The sequence below is a fragment of the Lithobates pipiens genome, unplaced genomic scaffold (genome assembly GCF_037356315.1).
Source record: "Lithobates pipiens isolate NorthernLeopardFrog02 unplaced genomic scaffold, aLitPip1_a1.2 Scaffold_8, whole genome shotgun sequence".
In the NCBI taxonomy this organism is placed as follows: Eukaryota; Metazoa; Chordata; class Amphibia; order Anura; family Ranidae; genus Lithobates; species Lithobates pipiens.
Genome location: NW_027507903.1, coordinates 536,305,227 through 536,324,149, shown reverse-complemented (window position 1 = coordinate 536,324,149; position 18,923 = coordinate 536,305,227). Strand labels below are relative to the sequence as shown.

The following is an 18,923-nucleotide window of genomic DNA, read 5'->3' as shown; positions in this document are numbered from 1 at the left end:
CGCAGACCAATTTTGGTTTTCCAAGGCTCTGATGAAGAGGAAACCCCTCAAAACGTGTTAGCCAATCATTCATTTTACCCCTTGTATGGGCATCATTTTTTATTATTCTATTAAATGATAACATTGTTATTTATTTACGAATACGTAATATTTTTATCTGTATATACCAATTTGTTTATAATAAACTCTCTTATAATGATTCATGCAACAGGCCACGTGCCTTCCTTCTTCTTTCGTACACAGCATTTCGGACTCCCCCCCTAGTCAGCCTAGGCAGTGGGGCATGCATGATTACTCTACATTTATATCACCAGGAAATATTACCACCTGTACTAAGGCCCTCCGCACTAGAGCAGGAGAATATCTTTTCTGTTTATACTTTCATTAGCCTTGCTCACCTGACACCCAGGGCCTTGTTCTCTACCATCTAACCTGCCCCCAGAACACAATCTTCATGTTCAATGGGCCTGTTTTTTACTCATTGTGGGCAAAGATGTAAAGAGGATGTGTATCTCTGAAGCATGTTGTGGAAAGCATATTCTGGATCCACGGGGCAAGGTGGTGGGCACCAATCAGGGAACTGCTTGCAATCAGGCTGTGAATGATCGCCAGCAGCAGAACATAGCTCAGAGCTGTGCTATTTGGTAAAATCCTGGGATATTCCTGCAGAATCCAGGGCCTTTTGAAGATATGCATTAGGATTTTAGGCAAAACCAGCAACCATCGAGTAAGTAAAGTGGTTGTAAAGGCAGAAAGGTTTTTACTCTGCATGGTGTCTAATGACACTCAGGCATTGTTCAAAGACCGACAAATGTGTCTATCTGTCCATAGATAGCTATGGTCAAAGGGGGATTTTAAACTACCGTAAATAGTTGAAAGCAGTTTAGCCTTGAGTTTTGTATATTTTTCAAAAATCATTGATAACATAAAACTGTTAATTAATTTGCTGTGTACATAAGCTTGGCCGCAAGTCAAGTCATACCAACACTAATGCCACGTACACACGTTCAGAATTTTGGCAAGCAAAAGACTGAGCTTTTCGTCGGAAAATGCGACCAGCAAAAGATTTAGAGCAGGTTCTCAATTTTTCAGACGGAAATAGTTTCTTTCAGAAATTACGATCGTGTGTATGTATTTCCGACACGCAAAAACGCACACATGCTCAGATTCAACTACGAGGTGGAAACCATTGGCTACTGGGTATTGAACTTCCTTTTTCTAGCCCCGTTGTACAAGGTCACACGCTCTAAGGTGAGCGGCCGTTTTTTTGAACTTTTTTTGGATTGCACAGCACATTGTAGCACTTTTTTTCTATATATATATATTTTTTCTATATATATAATATTTTTTTTTTTTTAGAAGCATTTTTATAGTTTGGTTCACCATTATATTGGTTTAAGGATTTTATTGATTGCTTTTTTTTCTCACCATATGGACGTTTTATCATATCCTGCATGAAAGCACTCTATTTGGATTATTGGATGTATTTTAGCACGTTATCACTTCAGTGCTGTTATATAGCACATTTTTTTGTTTCACTATTTGGATATTAAGTTTGAAAGCACAGCGTATTTTAGAATATTGGATGATCTTTGCATGATTTATGAGACGTGCAACGCTAGCTGCTGATTCAAAATTATAGTGTCATTTGAGAGACCCTATTTTGGGCTTATAGCAAGTGGTGGCTCGCAGGACATTACATTGTTTGGGAGATTTAATATTGGTTGATACCATACATTGTTGTGAACAAGAACTGCTACAACTGAACCGCTGCAGAGACCCTCTTTGGTAGAGTATAATGAGTGAAAACAAGGATAAACTTACAGACCCCCACACATATGCAAAGCTACCCATACGTATATGAATATAAACACAAACTCACGTTGGGGATGTGTGCATACACTCTACAGTGATTCAGAAGAACAAACGTGACATACAGATGGGAATAAAATTATATTATAAAATATTAATAATGGTAAAGTAAAAATGAGATTAGTGAAGATGAATGGGTGAAATTAGTAATGGAAGTGGAGGTAATGGTATTGGACACAAAACAAGCCTGACTGGTTGAAGCTGTATGATGCCACGGTGGCACAATGTTATTGACACTGATGGTGGGAGGGCAAATGCAAGGTGTGTGCTAATGAGGTCAGCTGGTAAACTCCTTCCTGTGTCACATCCTGAGGTCTAACCAGGAAGTAATGGAGAAGTTGTTTTATACAGCCAGCTGGACACTTAGCTCTAAAGGCTGGGGTATTGCCATATACCTAAGTTAAGGGTTATCTGGATGCAAGAACCTTGATTTGATGTTCTACCACTCTGCTTCGGATTAATACCAATAAGGCTGTTACTGTTTTTATATCTGGTAAGCACATCACTTATCTGGTGACGGGCACAGATCTACAGTTGTGTGTGGACTCACGGTGGTGACTTGCTAATCGCTGCTACATTGGAACATTTTATTGGACTTTAATTTTTTATTTTTAATTTCCAAAAATAGTTTTTATTTCACATTGATTATATGTTTCCTACTCAAATATTTCTTTGTGATTGTTATATGCACGATAAGTGATCGCTTTTGGCAAACAGACATTTATTTTGTAAGAATGCCATTTGACCCTTCATTCACTTTTATCTATGTAGTTAGTTTAAAGGGGTTGTAAAGTAAAATTTTTTATTTTTTTAAAATAACAAACATGTCATACTTACCTCCACTGTGCAGCTCGTTTTGCACAGAGTGGCCCCGAACCTGCTCTTCTGGGGTCCCTCGGCGGCTGTCTCAGCTTCCTCCCGCAGGTGCTTCTCACGTTAATGCGAGCTCCCTCGCATTGGTGAGAAGCACTGCGGGCGCGCTCCCGTGATACAGCCGGCGGCTATAGCCGCTCGCTGTATCACAAGGCCCCGCCCCCCCGGCGCGCTGCGTCATTGGATGTGATTGACAGCAGCGCGAGCCAATGGCTGCGCTGCTTTCAATCCATCCACTCCAGCCAATCAGCGGCCAGGCTGAGTGAGCGGCGAAGAGGACGGCGGGGGCGAGCGCGGGATTTTAGAGGGGTCAGGTAAGTAAAACGGGGGAACTGGGGGCGCCGGCAGTGTGAGATGTTTTTTCACCTTAATGCATAGAATGCATTAAGGTGAAAAAACATTTACCTTTACAACCCCTTTAATTACATAGTGCTACTGGCGCAGCTCTCCACATTTTCTTTCATTTATTTCAGTGCTTGTATCCCACTCAGAGCTGCTGCCTATAGTTTGTTTATTATTTTTCTATCTTTTAGTTATAACTAATTTATATATTTCTCTCATGTAATTTTCTCCTGAGCGCAGTTTATTTTTTCTTTATTGACACTGATGCACCGTAACAAGAATGCTTAATTTAAAGCGGGAGTCCGCCGGGAGTTCCGCCGTTTTTTTTTTTTTAAAAGCCAGCAGCTACAAATACTGCAGCTGCTGACTTTTAAAATAAGGACACTTACCCGCCCAGCGCGCCCGCGATGTCGGCACCCAAAGCCGATCTCTCGATCGTCTCTCGGGTGCTGCCGCCGCCTTCTTGGGTATGGCAATCAGGAAGTGGAGCCTTTCGGCTTCATTTCCTGGTTCCCTACTGCGCATGCGCGAGTTGCGCTACCCAATAAGGATGGTCCCCGCTGTCTCTGGGATCCATGTGTTTCCCAGCAGGGGACTTTCGGAAAGAGGCGTAGATTCTGCGGAAAGGGGCGTTCCTTTCTGCAGAATCTACGCCGGAAGTGGGTGCAGATACCTGTACTGTACAGGTACCTGCACCCCTCTCCCCCTGAAAGCCTGAAAGGTGCCAATTGTGGCGCCGCAGGGGGGGAGGATTCCAATGAGCGGAAGGTCCACTTTAGGGTGGACCTCCGCTTTAATAAGTGAAGTATGCTATGGACGTACTAAACTGCATAGTGGGATGATTGAATTATTGGCCGCAATACTGAGAACTCTCACTAGATGTCAGTGTACTTGTGTGTGATTGATAGATAGATAGATAGATAGATAGTAAAGACAGTGCTTGATACAATGTTGCAAGAAGCAGTTGCTAATGTTTAACTGTTCACTTGCTAATGGAAAAATTACATTTGACCTGTTTTGATGGGAATATGGGTAGAATCTTTATTTATCATTGGGTTTGTGGGAGAAATCTCATGTTAATGCCTGACAATGAACATATTTAACCAATTACTGATAATAATATGTATATAAATTTTTTTCTACATGGGCACGATGGGTGGAATATTGTAGTTAAACATACATAGGAATATATTAAACCTATTTTTGATATGAATATGCATATCATTATTTTTCTACGTGGGGATGATGGGTGGAATATTGTAGTTAAATACATAAGAACATATTTAAAGAATTGAGTAGAATGGCAGATGTTGGCAATTTTTGTTGTGCCACATCCAATAGTGAAAAAAACTAGGAAAAGAGGGTTCCCCTAATGGTGGACTTTGGAGGCACGTACACCAATAAGTATAGCAAAATACAAAATGTATTAAATAAAATCATATCATGAAAAAATTAGACAACATAATAGATATAGTACAAAAAGTTGATAAATTAAGCATTCATACGTAATATAGTTAGCCATAGCATTTATTTCCCTATGCGTTTCGGAGTGCTGGAAGTCTTCTTCTTCAGGGGAAAGGTGTACAGTATGGGGTACAGTTCTAATAAAATTTAAACAACAGAACATTAAATTTGGTGGACAAATTTACAGAGAAAAGTATTGTTTTCTATAACAATATACTTGCATATCAACAACTAGTGTTATGTACGAATGATGTAACGTTGATTAAAAACAGATGAGGTAGGTCAAAAAATGCATATATGTGACTCTCCAAGCTCCAAAGTTTCCACAATTATGTAGTATTCAATATAAGCTTCAATATAAGCTTTGGATAATAGATTCTATGCAGCCACAGATTTTTTAAGGCCCCAGAGAAAAGGTTTGCCAGATGTGCACAAGAGAGGCAGAATTTGAGGCGGAATTTTAGTAATAATGATGAAATGATAAAATGCAAAAAGTGTTGGGATGATATTTTTTACTGATGCTTAAAAATCGGGGCAGATTAATGTAAAAATATGTCTGCAATAATAGTATGCAAGTTATGTCATTATAGGGGCCAATAGAGAGGGTATAATTAGTACCTTGGAGTAATTAGGGGTACTAAATGGTATGAAGTATTTGAAGTAACAAGCATTGCTAAAATATACATCAGTATAGAGGGCAGGTATAAGTATATAGTCCATACCTTGGAGCAGTTGAAGAGGAGCTTTGTTGACCGTCCGTTCAGCATTCCACAGACACGACCGTGAAGTGCTGATGGATCTGCCACTGAGTGTTTAAATAGGCCTCCCCCTCCAATCAGCCAATGAGAGAAATTCCCAACAGCTGATGGAGAGGGAGGGGAAGTAGGGCCGGTGTCTTATCATATAAGGTCCCCCATCAGATAGCGTCCGCTGTGTACTGCGCATGCGCAGTACACAGCAACACAGATTCCGAAAATCCGGGTTCTAGCCCAACCATCCAAGTGGACATAGAGTAGGAATAAAAAAGAGCCGAGCGCAGCACAACCCGCTTGGATGACGGGGCTACCACCTCCACTCATGGCGCAGGCGCCGTTCATCTTCGAAATTTTACGAAGCTTCTTCTGCCCCGTACTGCGCATGCAGACGCTATATGATGGCCGGACTGAATATGCCAGAACACCGGGCGCAGATCTACCCCCCGAGCGGTGTGCGCACGGCCCCGTCACAACTGCGCATGTCAGAGACACGAGCATCGGAACAGGGCTCCACCCACTTTACCCACCAATACAACAAGCTTTCGCACTGTGCGCGTGCACTGGGTTAGCAAGATGGAGATCGGCCGGCGATGGAATGCTGGCCGAGATCTCCTAAGACGCCGCCAAGGGCTGAAGAAGCCCAGGTGGCTTGGTGTGCCGGGTGACTTCCCCGCACACAACCAGCGAACCTGGGGCGGGCCAAAAAGAAAAGAATGCAGAAAAATATGTAAAAAATGCCGGTGAGGAAAATATAGATGGAGAAATATATATATATATATATAATAAAGCTACACAAAAGTAGTACTCCCATAAAAAATTTGATTATTAGAAATGTTGAGTAATTTAGGAAACCTAAAAGGACCTTTTTTAAAAGTCAAAAAGTCACAAACAATGTATAAATATACATATATATTTCCACATGATCAGCGGATACCAATAAAAACTGATAAAGATGGAAAAATCAAACATGTATAAACATGTATAATGAATGAATGAACGAACCCGTATTAATATAGGGGGAACTTTATGGAGCTTGGAGGTCATGGAGAATATTCATATATTCCTCCATGCCCCCTGATGAAAAACCTTCAAGGAACGGTTTAAACCAGATGTTGTCATTTAGGCCCGGAGGTTGGGTGTCCCTGAGTTTATATATCCACCGAGATTCTAACTGGAAGAGGGTCTTATTCCATCCCCCCCCCCCCCCCCAGGATCTGGGTGTATATGATCTAGTATCAAGAATTTGATCTTAGGGAATTTACCATTATGTACTATGGTTGTGTGACAATCTAGAGGGAGATCCGGGTCGCAGGATTGCTAAGGATATGTCTATAGTTCCTCTTCCAAAATTTTACTTTCGTCTTCCCAATATAGAAACAATTACATTAAATTACATTCACATAATAGTAAATAAATAACTCCAAACCTGCGTCAGTTTGCATAGTGTCTGGGACGGAAAACTTGGCCGTTGGGTAGGGTTGGATTTTTTTGTGTTAGCATATATTTGCAGTAGTAACACTTGCCACAAATGAAGGTCCCTCCTATACTTGCAATGCTTTTTTCCAATCTCCCCCTGAAATTCACTGTTAACTATCCTGTTTAGGAGGAACAAATTTCCCCCAACACTGGATCGCATACAAGAAGATACCAATATTTGTCAACAATTTTTCTTATAGTATCCTGTTGGTTATTGTATTTTATAATAATTCTAGTAGTATTGATATCTTTTTCTAATTTTTGTTGAATATGATAAGGTTTCTCTCGTTTTCACAGAGGCCTGCTTGAAAGCACGTTTCAGGGAGGCGTGGGAATAACCCCGTAGCAATAATCTGTTGTGGAGCTTATTTGCCTCCTCCCTAAACGTCGTATCCTCGGAGCAATTGTGTTTCAATCTCAAATATTTAGCACGTAGCACGCTGGGACCCTATAATCTCACTATCCCCTCTCAGTCTTGCCGCGAGTGGTGCAAGGTCGAATAGCAGGGGTGACAATGGGTACAAGCACTTTATCCCAGTTATGATTCAGATAATTATTAAAATCGCCCACTGCTACCAGAGGCACATTAGGGGACTGTGCCATAAACTTGGCTAGACATCTAAGGACCTCAGATGAGTAAGGGGGTGGTATATATATGGCAGATATATTGCATACCATTATGAGACACAGTGCATAGTTAAAAAGCATACCTCCCTCCTGGATCTATGATCTTTTGGGAGCAGGAAAACTGAGTGTCCCGACGAATTAGCACACTCACTCCCCTGGCGTAGGCAGAATATTTAGAGTGGAATTGGGCACTGTATACTGTGGAGTGGTGTGTGAGGAAAAGTGGGTCTCCTGTAGACATACAATTCCCGCCCCCACAGACTTAAGGTGTCTCAGGATTGCTAATCTTTTTACAGGATTACTTAGACCCCCAACATTCCATGACAAAAGCTTAACAGTTGCCGACATTTGTATGTGTTGAGATTATAGGTGTTGTCACACCGGGCTCCAGAGTATGAGACCTAATGTACACATTAACATTTGGCATTGAATCAGCATACCTGAGATACCTCTAACCAGTCCACTAATGACCATTCTGGCAGAAAATTGCAGAAATGAAACTGAAGGGTCAGGCAGGCAGTCATAGTCCCACGGTGTTCTGAAAAAAAAGGAGAACAAGAAAAAAACAACTGAAAAATTTAAAACTGTAAAGTTGTATTTTGTGGAGCCAACCGGGCTCCCAGCCTCTTGGGCTAAAGCAGAAGAGGCCCCCAGCCAACTTTCCCGGGGGGGGGAAGGCAGTGGAAACACCCATAGAAGTTACTTATAGATAGTAGATAGGGTTTCTCATTCGCAGGGAACATGGAACAACCTGTGATTTAAAACGTCACAATGTTCTCTACTCTCCACCGGATTTGTGTACATATATATCTCCGTCTTGCATGAACTAGTGGAATCTCAAATTATTAGGCTGGACGCTGTTGTTTAGCATCTTTAAGTGCCTTGTCTTCCCGATCCAACCATTGTGCGGCCGCTGCAGGTTGATCAAAAAAGTGGGTCACACCTAGGGCAGTCACACGAAGCCGAGCAGGGTACAGCATTCCATATTGCACACTTAAATCTCTGAGGCGTCTTTTGACATCATTAAATGTTGCACGTCGTTTTTGTAGTTCTACAGAGAAGTCAGAAAACAGTGAAATTCTGGAATTATCAATCTCCATTTTGCCAGACAAGGCCCTTGCTTTGGACAGTATCACATCCCTATCCTTGTAGTTAAATAACAGAAAAGGTCTGGTATGTTTGCCCGGAGGCAGGCCCGGACTGTCGCACAGCGGGAGGTAAGCGGTGGCCGTGACCTGATCGCGGGTAACACAGGCCACGGCCGCCGCTCGCCTACCGCCATACGGCCGTGCCTGTGTCCTGCGGAACTGGCGGCTGCATGGGCTGTGCTGTGTGTCTCTCACACACAGCTCAGCCTCAGCGCCGCGCTGACAGTTCCGCTCTCCTCCTCCAGCCATGGGCGTCCACACGGTGGGGAGAGCTTCAGGCTGCTGTCACTATTCCTCCCCATCGCTCCCCCTCCCCTTCTCACGTCGGCAGCAGGGGAAGAGAAGGCGTTCCTTTTTGGTAGTTTTCCTTCCCCATTGGCCAACACAGAGGGCCAATCAGAAGAAACTAGAGGGGCATCATGGGAAATGTAGTCCCAGAGATACATGGCACCATTGGTCTCAGCAGGGAACAGACTACAGTCCCCAGCATGCACTCTGCTGGGGTGAAAGAGAAAACCCAGAAACAAGCTGTGGAGTGCTTGTAGCAGCTACTACAGGAGACATGGCAAATGAAACAGAGGACTGTGCTGGGGGAACTAATAGCCCCAGCACAACCAGCCACGCTGCACCGCACCACCAGAGAGAGAGAGTGACGCTGCACCGCACCACCAGAGAGAGAGAGTGACGCTGCACCGCACCACCAGAGAGAGAGAGTGACGCTGCACCACCAGAGAGCGCGACGCTGCACCGCACCACCAGAGAGAGCGCGACGCTGCACCGCACCACCAGAGAGAGCGCGACGCTGCACCGCACCACCAGAGAGAGCGCGACGCTGCACCGCACCACCAGAGAGACCGCGACGCTGCACCGCACCCCCAGAGAGAGCGCGACGCTGCACCGCACCCCCAGAGAGAGCGCCGCTGCACCGCACCCCTAGAGAGAGCGACGCTGCACCGCACCCCCAGAGAGAGCGACGCTGCACCGCACCCCCAGAGGGAGCCACCCTGTACCTGCAGCGCCAGAGGGAGTCACCCTGTACCCGCAGTGCCAGAGAGCAGGTCAGTGTCACTGGGCCATGGACACAATAGGAGACAGACAGTACTGGCATGGCCACAATAGGACTGGGACACTATAATATAAAGGGGACTGCCCCGTAAAAGGGCACTGTAATCATTGCAGTGCCCCTTTTTAGTGCAGTTCCCTTTATATCACAGTGTCGCTGCACATTACAGTGTGGAGGACCAACACCAGCCACCCCCGGTCCCTGGAAAGGTTGGCTGCTCAATCTAAAATGCCCGGGCCTATTTTCTGTCCCAGTCCGGGCCTGCCCAGAGGTAATGGGCGGGTAGGTACCTTGTGGGCTCGTTCCACAGCAAAGAGTGGCGAGAAGGATTCCCTGCGAAATGTGGAGATTAGCCATTGTTCTATAAAGTCTACTGGGATTTTACCCTCAACCCACCCAGGGCACGGACATTATTTTTCCTCATGCGATTCTCCATTTCGTCAAGTCACATGGCATGTTGTTCAGAAAGGTGACAGTTGTATTTCAGGTCCCTCTGCATAGGCGTCATATCATCCTCCACTGTGCTCAGCCTGCCTTCCAGAGCAGATTTTCTCTCTTTTAAGTTTCTGCATATCCTGGCGTACAAATGATATTTCAGCTTTTACACCATTAATCTCATCTGAAAGGGCAGTTGTGGATTGATTGCAGGATGTTACAGCCGTGAATATGTCTCTAAGTGTGGGTTCTGTTTCATCTGCACTGGGGGAGTTGATCTGGGGCCCAGCCACACTATTTCTAGGGGTACTCACTGTGTTCCAGATAGGTATCATCCGCTTCTGCAGAGCCCCCTGAGGTGTCCCCCATTGCAGGCAGGCCAGCTAAGGCATCTTTATATAATTTTGCTCCGAATAGGAGCTTTTGTGCGGGCTCTTTGTATTGATCCTTGGCCCCGCGACGCGAGCCGGCACTATCTGGGCATGGAGAGTCCATCTGCCCCTTGCCTCCGGTGGTCCTTTTGGACATATTTGCGGCTTTTACGGCAAGGGAACCAGGTGTCTCCCGGCGGCCAGTGGAGCAGTGTGGGGCAGATCAGCGGTCCTTATGTATGTTTAGCTACAATTTTCCACCCATAATCCCCATGTAGAAAAATAATTATATGCATATTCTTATCAGAAATGGGATAAATATGTTCATGTGTATGTTTAACTACAATATTCCACCCATAATCCCTATGTAGAAAAATAATTATATGCATATTCTTATCAGAAATGTGTTAAATATGTTCCAACCTCGTGTTCCATGTATAGTTAAAGAGGAAGTAAAGGCAGTCAAAAAAAAATAAAAAAATGCAACCTGCAAGGCAAAGGCATAATGAGCTAGTATGCAGAGCGAGAACGAAGCCCCCGAAGCGGTCCTTCATCTTCATGTTCGCCGCTGCCATGTATCCCGGAGTGACTTCCGAGTCTCGCTGCTCCGGCACTGTGATTCGCTGAAGCCGCGATGACGTCACTCCCGCGCATGCGCACGGGAGTAGACACAAGCGGCATATCGCAGCGATCTGCGGCCTGCCCAGTGCATCTGCGCGCCGCTATCTGTCTTTTTGTAAATATCTCCTAAACTGTATAGGTTTAGGAGATATTTCTTGGACCTACAGGTAAGCCTTAATATAGGTTTACCTGTAGGTCAAGTGGTTTGTAAGGGTTTACAACCACTTTAACTGTAATATTCCACCCATAATCCCCATGTAGAAAAATAATTATATGCATGTTCTTATCAGAAATGGGTTGAATATGTTCCTATGTGTCAGGGAAGGCATGGCCATGCAGCAGACGTGTGCACAGCAGACATGCACATTAACAGTGCGCACACTTGCGTCTGTCACCAACATTGGTGCTGCAGGGGGCTTTTTAAACTGAATGCACCAAAGACTCTTTGCTGTTTTGGTCTGCAGCTTCTGTGTGTCCTGAAACCTGTTATCTGTGCTGACCTCTGATCCTTGACTCGGCTTGCTCTTACTAACCCTGTCTGCCTGATACCCTGACTCTGGCTTGTTTTTTGGACTTCTCTTCTGCCTGCTGCTCTGCCTGATCCACCAGAACGTTACAGACCCAGTCTGCCTGACTCTGTATCTACTCCTCCAGCCTTCTGCAGTTCTGCTGTGTGAATCGCACCAGTTCCTGTTTCTTCTGCGATCCAGTCTGCCGCAGTTCTGGTCTACCCATCCCTACGGGATGTCTGCTGCATCTGCAGCCACAAGCATCCAGCCATACCGATACTGGACTGATCCTAGGCCTTCCTGTTTCACTGTGCTTCTGTGGCTGCTGTCTCACCCTCAGGGGCCCACAAGCTGGTGTGACAAGAGGCGCTCTCCTCTACACGTCAGGCCCACAATCCAGGTACCAAACAGCCATGACTTAGCCTGCAGGAGGATCCTCTCCATTGGAGCAAATCTGCCAGCATCTCACTTCTCTCTCCCAAGCGATGACATCCCTGCAGGGGGACTACACTCGGCTAGAGGATCGAGTTCAGGGACTGGCTACTTCTGCTGCTACATCCACTGGGGTCTCTGCTTGCCCTCCAGTAATGTTGGTACTCCCTGAACCTCGTGTTCCAGTCCCAAGAGGTTCTTTGGTGATCAAAGCCAGTTCAGAGCTTTCCAGAATTCCTGTCAGCTCTACTTTGATCTGCAGCCAAAGACATTCTCTCTGGAAACCAAAAAGGTGGGATTTACCATTTCTTTGCTTCGAGGAGAACTCAGTCTTGGGCTCATCGCCTATTGGAGGAAAAGAACATACAGCTAAATACTCTGCAACTATTCTTTACGGCCATTTCTCAGCTGTACGATGACCTGCGACAAACCTCCACTGCTGAATCCAACCTACACACCCTGCAGCAAGGTCGCAGACCAGTCGAAGACTACGTCACAGAATTTAGAGGTTCAAGTGCGGATGTCGACTGCAACAACGCAGTTCTCCTTCACCAGTTCTGTTTGGGTCTCTCAGAAGGACTTAACGATGAGCTGGCCCGGGTAGGAATACTCAGTACACTAGAGACCTTGATCACACTTTTGATGCAAAACGATTGCCGATTACATGAGCGAAGGTCTGAGAAATCTTCCCAGCAGTTTGGACCGACATGGACATGTCCAAAGTCCCCCAAGTTTGCTGAATCCATGTCTGGAAAACCTGCTCACTCTGTTCCAGAGTCACCCAAACCATGGCAGTTAGGTCTGATCCGTCCATCAATTACCTCCAAGGAACGCCCTCTCTCTCTACATATGCAACTGCCCGGCTAAACGCCATAAATGTTCTCTTCCTCCTCCAGCTAAACAACCCAACATATCTGCCAATTCAGCCCATATAGTTGTGCCTATATCGTTCCAGCTATATCGTACCGTGCTAGTAACTGTGATTATTGATTCGGGTGCCTGCAGTTGTTTTATTGATCTGTCCTTTGCAGCCCAGCATCACATTCCACTGTGACCCAAGGACCAAGGGCTCTCTGTGTTCCTGGCAGATGAATCCTGCATTAAATCCGGACTTGCGACCCAAGAGACTCCCCCACTGCTAACTATTCCCAACCCCAATCACCAAGAGCTACTTCACCTCTCTTCCACCTTATCTTGGGCCTCCCTTGGTTGCAGGCTCACAACCCACATATAGACTGGGAATCTAGGAGAATAGGGTTCCTTTCATCTTATTGTCAGAAAGAGTGCTGTCCAGCACTGCCTCAGTTTCCTGCCTCTTTACTTTGCTTGGAGTCGCATGCAGAACTGTGCCAGGTAGGTCCCAAGTGCTATCATGAATTCCTGGATGTATTCTGTAAATGGGGCACAGATACCCTTCCTCCACACAGGCCATACGACTGTCCTATAGAACTTCTTCCGGGGCAGAGATTCCTTTCGGACTCATCTTTCCTCTGTCTGAACGTGAGTTGGAAGTTCTAAAGGACTATGTTGAGGAAAACCTGCGGAAAGGGTTCATTCGCCCCTCCACCTCACTGGCAGGAGCAGGTATATTTTTCGTGGAGAAAAAGGACCAGACCCTTCGAGCATGTGTAGATTACCATGATTTAAACAACATCACAGTAAAGAACCGATACCCCCTGCCCTTATTTCCAAAATGCTTTCAGAGACTCAAATCTGCCAAGGTATTCACCAAACTTGATCTCCGAAGAGCCGAAAACCTGGTCCGGATTAGGGAAGGCGATGAGTGGAAGACCGCCTTCCCTACCCGCTTTGGTCACTATCAGTACCTGGTCATGCCATTTGGCTTATGTAATGCTCCAGCCACCTTTCAGCATTTAGTCAACGAAATCTTCAGCGACTTCCTTGATATCTTTGTCATTGTGTACTTAGACAACATCCTGATATTCTCCATCTCATTAGAGATTCACCAAGGACATGTCGAGAGCGTACTTCTCCGACTCCTCCAGCACGGACTTTATGCCAAAGCGGAGAAGTGCGACACTGAGCAGCATAGCATCCAGTTCCTTGGATTAATTATCTCCACTGAGGGAATCAGGATGAATCCCCAGAAAGTGTCTGGCCGGCCCCTACCGATAAGTAGGGAATCCAACGTTTCATAGGCTTTGCCAATTTTTACAGTAAATTCATTAGGAACTTCTCAGCCATTATCTCCCCCGATCACTCAACTTAACTTTACCACTGCTCTTATTCTAAGCCATTCAGATTCTGCCCTGTCCTACATCTTGGAAGTGGATGCATCAGAAAGCGCAGTCAGAACAGTCTTGTCACAGCTCCAGGGCCCCAAGGATGGGATCCATCCAGTTGCATTCTTTTCTCTGAAACTTACCCAGCCAGAAAGGAATTATGATGTGGGAGATGGGAGCACCTAGAAATCAACGCTGAATTTGAGGATTGGAGGTACCTGCTAGAAGGAGCCACTCACACGATATTAATCTTCACAGACCACAAAAACCTTGAATATTTAAGGACTGCAAAATGTCTGAGACCACGTCAGGCCCATTGGGCTTTCTTTTTCTCAAGGTTTGTTTTCCATATTACTTATAGACCCGGATCAAGAAATACTAAACCCAACGCACTGTTTGAGGATCCAAAGGACATACCTCCACCAGACACCATCCTACCAGCTGGGAACTTCCGTCTGTTACAGTCAGGCCTATTACCACATTTGCAGCAAGCCTCAGCAGGCACAACCAGTCCTGCAGGCGGTCACTTTGCAGGCAAAGAATGGCCTATTGTGGAAAGAGGGGCACATTTTTGTACCAGAAACCGCTAGAGTGGCTGTCCTAGGACTTTGTCATGGCCACCCATTAGCAGGCCATTTGGGTACCCACAAGACCATAGAAATGGTCCAGCGTATATTTTGGTGGCCTGGGTTAGAGAAGAACTGCAAGGCATATGTCAATGGATTTTATTGTCAAATTTCCACCTTCTGAAGACTGTTCTGCTATTTTTGTGGTGGTGGATCGCTTATCGAAAATGGCGCACTTCCTACCCCTGAAAGGAACTCCGTCTGCTGCCAAGACCGCTAAGGTCTTTATCAAAGAGGTCATCAGACTCCATGGTGTTACAAAGTACATCGTATCTGACAGTGGAGTCCAGTTCACGCCAAGGTTCTGGAAGGCATTATTTGGATCACTAAAGATTGAACTATCCTTCTCATCAGCATATCATCCCCAGACCAATGGTCAGACGGAACGGACCAATCTCACCCTGGAGCGATATATTCAATGTATTACGTCCTTCGCCCAAGATGACTGGGCACCTCTTCTTTCTTTGGCAGAGTTTGCGTATAATAACGCCAGCCACTCTGCCACCAAACAATCCCCCATTTTTTCAAATTATGGGTTCTACACAACCTTTTTACCTGACTTGATTCCTGAAACTGCTGTTCCTGCTGTCCATTTTTTTTCTTCTAACAACTTGTTGTTACAGGAGGCAGTTAAGAAAGCCCAGGAGGACAACAAAAGAATTTTCGATAGGAGGAGAAGAGGGGAACTGTTGCTGCAACTGTGGGACCAGGTATGACTCACCACAACGAACTTAAGGATGACTTGCCCATCCAAGAAGGTAGTACCGAATTTCTTGGGACCCTTTCCAGTAAGGAGAAAAATTAATGAGCTGGGGGGGGGGGGGGGAGGGAGACAATGTCAGGTTAGGCATGGCTGCACAGCAGGAATTGCACAGCAGACTCGCACATTAACAGTGAGTTGGCGCGCACATCAACGTTGGCGCCAAAGGGGGCTATTTAAAGTGAGTGCTCCAAAGACTCTTTGCTATTTGGTCTGCAGCTTCTGTGTACCCTGAAAGCTGTTATCTGTACTGACCTCTGATCCTTGACCCGGCTTGCTCTTACTAACCCTGTGTGCTTGATACCCTGACCTCGGCCTGTTTTTTGGACTTCTCTTCTGCCTTCTGCTCTGCCTGATCCACCAGAACATTACCAACCCTTTGTTTTGTTCACTCAAATTATTGTTTATCTGAGTCAGCTTGCTGTATGTCCTAACTGCTTCATGCCTTGCACAAGAGTTGTGGTACAGGTGGTACGAACTGGCAGTATGGTGCGAGCTCGGAGGCCCCAAAAGTTGTTTCTTAACTCTGCAGAGTGGTATGTGGAGCTTAATGTCTTACTGTAAGATTGTGTCCTGGAACACCAGGGGTCTGAACTCCAAGATCAAGAGATCACTGGTGTTCCAGTTTTTGCAGAAACACTCCCCCATGTCTGTATTCTCCAGGAGACACACCTAACGGGGGTAGAGTTATGAGCTTGCGTAGACCCTGGGTGGGTCACTCCTATCACTCAACCTACATAAATTTAGCGAGGGGAGTAAGTACTGTACCTTCTGGAATACGCGAGACAGAGATGTTCCTGTCTCGGATTCCTGGGATGCCTTTAAGGTTTACATGCGGGGGCAGATTCAGGCTCACATTGGTAATGTCCGTAGGGAAGCTCTTGGAGACCTACAGGGAGCTGAGGACAGGGTTAGGTCCTTGGAGTCTATGTATGTTGGGGACCGCACCCCTTGGGCGTACTCACACTTTAGAGAAGCCCTAAGAGATGTCAATCTTATTCGTGTCTCTGCTACAAAGATACGCTTGCTACACCAGAGCCAGAGAATTTTTGAGCAGGGCGAGCGGAATGGCAGATTGTTGGCATGGTTGTCCCGGGAGCACTCCTCCCCGGTCTCCATATCGAGAATCCAGTCACCCAGTGGGGAAATCCTTACTGATTAGTCTCAAATTAATGCCCAGTTTGCTTCCTACCAGCACGATCTTTATAGCTCTAGAGCCCAGTATACAGATCAGGAGCTATGCGATTATCTGGACCGGGTGGACCTACCGTGTCTTACTGACACCGCCAGGGAGAACATGGATAGGGCCCTGACCTTAAAAGAGATCCAAATAGCGGTTAAATCACTGCAGGGTGGGAAAATGCTGGGCCCGGACGGGTACCCGGTGGAGTTTTATAAGCAATACGTGGAAGATTTTCTACCCATTTTTAGAGAGATCTTGAAGCGGACGCATGAGGGTGGGGTATTACCTAGATCTATGTTGGAGGCGGTAATTGTGGTCCTCCCTAAGCCTGGCAAGAATCCTAAACTGTGTTCTTCATATCAGCCCATATCGCCCCTGAATGTGGACTTGAAAATCCTGGCTAAGGTACTAGCGGGCCGCCTGAACACAGTAATCACAGCACTCGTACATCCGGACCAGTCCGGGTTCATGCCGGGCAGAGGGACAGATATTAATATACGGAGACTGCTGACACATATGGATAGGGCCCCAGAGGATAGCCTGGGGGTGGTGGTGTCCCTGGAAGCTGAGAAAGCCTTTGATTCGGTTGAATGGGAGTACCTCTGGGCTGTCCTCCGGAAATTTGGATTTGGACCCGTGTTTATCCAATGGCTGCGCATGATGTATGTCTCGCCTAGTGCCCGTATACAGACCAACAACTTCCTCTCATGGGCCTTCCCATTGGGAAGGGGTACCCGACAAGGGTGCCCACTCTCGCCTGGGCTTTTTGCACTGCTGGTGGAGCCTCTGGCCATGAAAATTTGCGGCGCATCCATGATTCGGGAAATCCAGGTGGGAGTGGGGGAGGAGAAGATATCCTTATATGCGGATGATACTATCCTATACCTGGATGATGTCTCCTCCTCACTCCCTGCGGCCCTGCAGATAGTTAACGGTTTTGGAACATACTCGGGTATCAGGGTCAATTGGGAGAAGTCATTAATCTCCTAAACCCTAACAGAGCTAGGCCTCCTATGCAGAACCCACTAGTTTGGGTTGATAATTTTAAGTACTTGGGGATATGTATGGGTGGACTGACAGCCAGGTACATGGAACTCAATTTGAATCCATTGTTGGTTAACTTCTCAAAAAGGTGCACGGATTGGAAGTCGCTGTCCCTGACCCCAGTAGGTAGAGTAAATCTTATTAAAATGGTTTTCCTACCAAAGTTCCTTTACCTATTCGGAAATAGCCCAATTGAGATCCCAATGTCCTACTTTAACAAACTAAAGTCCATAGTCACCTCCATTGTATGGCTGGGCAAGGTGCCACATCTGGCACTGTCCACCCTGCAATTATCAGTGGGGCAGGGTGGGCTCGCCCTCCCCAACTTCCATCACTACTACTGGGCAGCAGTGCTAGTAACCGCCCGTTGGTGGTTTTTGCAGCCGAGGGATAATCCGGCGGTGACCCTAGAGCATGGGTCTTCAAACTATGGCCCTCCAGTTGTTCAGGAACTACAATTCCCATCTGTCCCATGTCTGTGAATGTCAGAGTTTTACAATGCCTCATGGGATGTGTAGTTTCGCAACAGCTGGAGGGCCGTAGTTTGAGGATCCCTGCCCTAGAGGCTGCAATCCTGGGGTCATACGCTGCGCTTAGTAATTTGATCTTCTGTGGTGTTAGAGCTCATCCCAACTTAACTACCCTGATGCGCACAACTATTAAGGTGTGGGGCCGAGCTAGGGCGATACACCGAACCCCAGGTATGGTCCCCCCTCCTATGCCTCTGTGGGGCAACCCTAATCTTTCTCACTTCCGTGGTATACCGGACCCACAGGTATGGGCTAATAGAGGGATAGTGGCTTTGAAGCATTTGGTAACGGAGAGCAGACTGAGCATGTTCCTGGAACTCAAAACAAAATATAGCTTGCCAAACTGGATGCTCTTCCGGTTCTTACAAGTGAGGCATGCATTTCAGCATCAATTCCCTGGTGGGGAGGTACTTGAGTTGGATCCAGTTGAGACATTGTTAACCACCAAGATCCTAATGGCTCCCCTTTCCACAATCTATTTGCACTTGTCAGCCTCTATACCAGCTAAGCTACCTAAGCTATATACTAAATGGAAAAGGGACATACCAT

The 18,923-nt window shown here is 46.1% G+C and overlaps 1 long non-coding RNA gene across 1 annotated transcript in view; it reads left to right on the top strand.

The window, feature by feature from the left end:
* The first annotated feature begins 2,191 nt into the window (after window positions 1-2,191).
* Window positions 2,192-18,923, top strand: part of LOC143960751 (uncharacterized) — a 104,820-nt gene continuing 88,088 nt past the window's right edge. Inside the window, exon 1 of the long non-coding RNA XR_013270374.1 lies at window positions 2,192-2,365. This is a non-coding gene — a long non-coding RNA (uncharacterized LOC143960751). The remainder of the gene's footprint in view (window positions 2,366-18,923) is intronic.